The sequence below is a fragment of the Oncorhynchus masou genome, unplaced genomic scaffold (assembly GCF_036934945.1).
Source record: "Oncorhynchus masou masou isolate Uvic2021 unplaced genomic scaffold, UVic_Omas_1.1 unplaced_scaffold_9646, whole genome shotgun sequence".
NCBI classification, from domain to species: domain Eukaryota; kingdom Metazoa; phylum Chordata; class Actinopteri; order Salmoniformes; family Salmonidae; genus Oncorhynchus; species Oncorhynchus masou.
Window position 1 is genome coordinate 4,415 of NW_027016148.1, and position 4,652 is coordinate 9,066.

General features: G+C 39.3%; 1 long non-coding RNA gene across 1 annotated transcript; it reads left to right on the forward strand.

The window, feature by feature from the left end:
* Nucleotides 1–848: 848 nt before the first annotated feature.
* LOC135538433 (uncharacterized) lies at nucleotides 849–3,493 on the forward strand. Its single transcript, XR_010455424.1, has 4 exons — nucleotides 849–882; nucleotides 1,398–1,500; nucleotides 1,628–1,665; nucleotides 3,424–3,493. It is a non-coding gene; the product is annotated as an uncharacterized LOC135538433 (long non-coding RNA).
* Nucleotides 3,494–4,652: the final 1,159 nt, after the last annotated feature.

The following is a 4,652-nucleotide window of genomic DNA, read 5'->3' on the forward strand; positions in this document are numbered from 1 at the left end:
AACCACTGTGATTATTGTTATTTGACCATGCTGGTCATTTATGGTTTGAACATCTTGGCCATGTTCTGTTATAAATCTCCACCCGGCAGAGCCAGAAGAGGACTGGCCACCCCTCATAGCCTGGTTCCTCTCTAGGGTTTCTTCCTAGGTGTTGGCCTTTCTAGTGAGTTTTTCCTAGCCACCGTGCTTCTACACCTGCATTGCTTGCTGTTTGGGGTTTTAGGGCTGGGTTTCTGTACAGCACTTTGAGATATCAGCTGATGTAAGAAGGGCTATATAAATCATTTTGATTTGATTTAGTGTTGCCTCATCTGTGCATTAAAGTTTCCCCACTGCTCAGAGCCTGTAGTGTCATTGTTATGGGTCTGTCTTGGTATGAGTGTGTAGGTCTATTTACATTCTATATCTGCAGTATCTGTAACCATTTCTCTCTCTCTCAGATCCACCTCAGTCAGTGAACATTACCCATAGTGAGGCCTCTAAAGCCACAGTCTTCCTATGTGTAGCAGACAGCAACCTACACCTAACTTCCTGGGAGCAGGTACTGACTTCTATGTAAACTAGTTAAATTCAGTTAAATGTAAATGTTAGGTACACTTGTTTAAACATATGAAACAGATTAGCTTGAAGCTTCAGTATGTTCATATATTATCATGGTAGTCAAATGATGCCTTTGCCTATCTCACACACACAAACTCACACAAAGCCCTTCTCTCTCTCTCTCTCCCCAGGGTGGTCAGCCACGGCCTGGGTCTTCAGTGAGAGTTGGGGAGACATACTGCACCTCTTCAGTCTCAACTCTGAGCTGAATGGTCTCTATGTCTGTGAGGCCTCCAACCCCTGGACAAGCAACTGGCTCCATCTATGTACACGCATACTCTGGTGAGATGTACCTGAGAGAGTGAGACACACACACACACACACACACACTATTCATGCTGGTTGCTTAACTCGTTGCTCATGCTGGTTTATAAGATGCTTATAATTGTTATATGATTGATTGAATGTTTGAATACTTTATTGTCCCATAGGGAAATGTGTCTGCAACAATATTGGCATTCCTGGCATACACATATGAAGTTATGAGAAATGTGTTGGAGCATGGATAACAAAGTTGAGCCAGATGTTTATTTATTTCACTTCATGTGTTAATATCATATGTATGGCCTTATTCCCCTTTCTACAGAAAGGTACTGTATAACCATTACTAAGATGGTCATAATACACACATATATCTTACTGTATATGTACATGTCTTATAACCTGGTATTATCTCTTTGTTTTCTGCAGGAAAGTTTTTGCATTGGAGCCATGATGGTTGCTTGGGCAACATGATTACATGTAATTATAAATACAGATTGTTACTTATATTAACTGTATCTCCTCTCTCTTCACAGAGACCTCTACAGCCTGTTGGGTTCTACTCATTGTTATTATCTGTCTGATTGTTGCTGTGGCTGCACTCATATGGTACCGGTGCAAATACAGACAGTTTCCTAGGTAATATCAACTACCGTAATATCATGAACTGATTTTGCATTGTGAAAAGAATGCATTTGCATTAGATGATCATATATTGATTTTGCTCAAGTTAATATGTTTTCTTTTCCTGGACTATATTTTCCAGGAGTTCATTCATGGCCAAGGCACCAGAACACATATGCTGTGAGTAGTTATAGATGTAGGATCTTAATTTGAGTCAGTTTGCTACAGCAGGAAAATAATCATGCAGCAACAAGAAATGTGAATTATTATGAAAATTATTATAGACATTTTTGTAAGGGTTGATACATTTTTCATGAGGAAAATCTAATCTGACATTTCTGTGGAAACTGCAAACTTTAGAAGCCTTTTTTAACCCATTTAATCCTTAACATTAAAATATCCAAATCATGTGTCATTAGAAATCAAATCATATATTTTTTTAAATTTTAATGGAAAAGTAGGTGAAAACGTGTGTTTTATGTTCGGTCACAATTGTAACTGGTTGGAGAATAATAATAATAACTTTATTGTAACATACATTGTTACTTTATTGCAACATGCATTGAAACATTAATATTGTACCATTTGACCTTATTCTAATATTCATTGTAGCATTGTCATTGTGACATTTTAGTGCAACATGCACTAACAACTGAATAGCAGTCGTGTGATTCATTCACATTGAACAGAAAGGTAACATTTTGGATAGAGGTAGCCTGTAGAATATGCATTCAAGTAGAGGCCTACACTGAACATATAGAGGTAGGCTTCAGAACCAAGTGCACGATTAGTTTGTACATCACTACTTTGAACTACAATCACTCAGACCTACTATCATACAGTTGCTTGTTCTTGGTCTGGGTGGGGTAGATGTTGGACATTTCAATGGTGATCTCTCTTAAGGTGGGTGGATACATTAGAAGGAAAACATCCATTGGGTTGGGGCAGCTTTGATTGACACATTGTGCAGCATTTGGACTGTATACTATGTGTTTTGGAATCACAGAGGTGGCTGGCCTCTTTGATCGTTTGAACACTCCATCTTTATTTATGACCACCTGCAGCTTTGCCCTTGGCTCTTCTGACTGGACCCTCTAGCGTGTAGAGGCCCTTGGCTCTTCATTATCAACAGTGGAGGTGGGTGGGGGGTTGGAGAGGGGGTACGCGAGGGTTTGGTCATCATCAATGATAACGTTGTCTCTGTCATGATCTGTTTGCATAGGTTCAGCATATGCATTCAACAGCCTGGCTGGCAAATGGCCTGTTTCCCCCTCATTGTCCATATCTGACCCATCGCTATCACAATCACTGAGGACAGCATCTTTCTCATTTTTGAGGATAACTGCAATGTTGCATGCCTTGTCTGGGCAGTCACCTAGATCCAACATATCCAGAACTTGACTCAAAGTGAAACTAAAAGCAAGAACAGAGTAGAAAGTTAGATAGAACAAGAACTATGTATGTGTATAACTATGTGTACACCTGGATGCACTGTGTTATCCCACCGGTCACTATTGTTGCCGTCAACATGTTTACTCATTCTATGACCACACTGAACAAAGTACAGAGTAATTGCAAATGCATATATCAATACTCGACACCTTAAAGAGGGTGTGTACCAAAAAATCTTTGTCCTATCATTATGTTGTTAACATACTTTTAATCTCTTGTTCTCAAACCTTATAACTGAAAATGTTTTTTACGGTCACTATTGTGACTAATGGGATTAAATAGGTTAAACCTCAAATACACTACAAGTGTTAAATGTCCTACATTGTAGGGAAGTTCTCCAGTTCCCTCAATTGGGTGATCAAATTAAGTTGCTACATATGTATTTCACTGTCCTCCATTGTTTTGTGACTAAACTTATGAATTAGGTTTCTCATTAGCCAATGGTTTCTATGTAATGATACTGTAATAATGTCTGTTTGATTCCAGACTGTATCAGTATCTTCCAAGACGAGGAGACATGACAAGGTTGAGGAAGGTGAAGATGACTCATTGACTGCAACTGTCAAACCAGGAAGGAGCCTGAGGAAGAGGAAGAAGTATCATGATGTATGGAACAATATACCTTATTTGTTTTTTGGAAACATTTTTTTATTTTTCCAAATGTTTTTCATGTTTGATAGATTGTCTGTTCATTAAGTATATTTATTGTGTCAGCTCGAAGAAATCGCCGGACAGGTTTTAAGTGAATGCCAGAAAAATCTCATTCTCCAATGTTCTAACCATCTGCAAAGAACAGGCACATTATCCCTAGTGGCGCAGTGGTCTAAGGCACTAGAGATCCTGGTTTGAGTACAGGCTCTGTCACGACCGGGTGAACCATGGGGTGGCGCACAATTGGCCGGGTTCGGGGACGGTTTGGCTGGCAGGGATGTCCTTCTCCCATTGCGCTAGAATGACCCCCCTGTGGCGGGCTGGGAGCATGCACGCTGACACGGTCGCCAGGTGTACAGTGTTTCCTCTGACACATTGGTGTGGCTGGCTTCCGGGTAAAGCAGGCATTGTGTCAAGAAGCAGTGTGGCTTGGTTTTGTTGCGTTTCAGAGGACGATAGCTCTTGGCCTTTGCCTCTCCTATTGATGTACAGTATGTATGTATGTACGGTGCTTTCAGAAGTATTCATACCCCTTTGACTTATTCCATATTTTATTGTGTTACAGCCTGAATTTCAAATGGATTAAAAAAAAATGTTTCTCACTCATCTACACATAATGACAAAGTGAAAACATATTTCTTGAAATGTTTGCATATTTATTGAAAATTAAATACAGAAATATCTCATTTACATAAGGATTGTGGTGGCATTTTTCTGCTTTACCAAATGAGGAGAGTTACAAGCTACAAACCAGTCAGAGTTATACTTAAACAACATATTTTTTAATAATTAAGCTTTGCTATAGTCCTTTTTGACTTTCAATAATGAGCTATCTCTATTGAACCATTGAAAAGTACACAAGAAAAGTACAAAGATCTTTTATAGCCAAGATACACCCCTCTCAACTTACATGACAAACACAGATCTTAGGAACAGTTCACAAAGGTTAAGATTTCTATAAAAGATATATATAAAACACTGCAGACAGTTACTGCTGTGTCAACAGTTCTTATTGTAAAGACCAGTGTCTGGCCCCTGCTACTCCAAACTGGAACCTGTCTCAC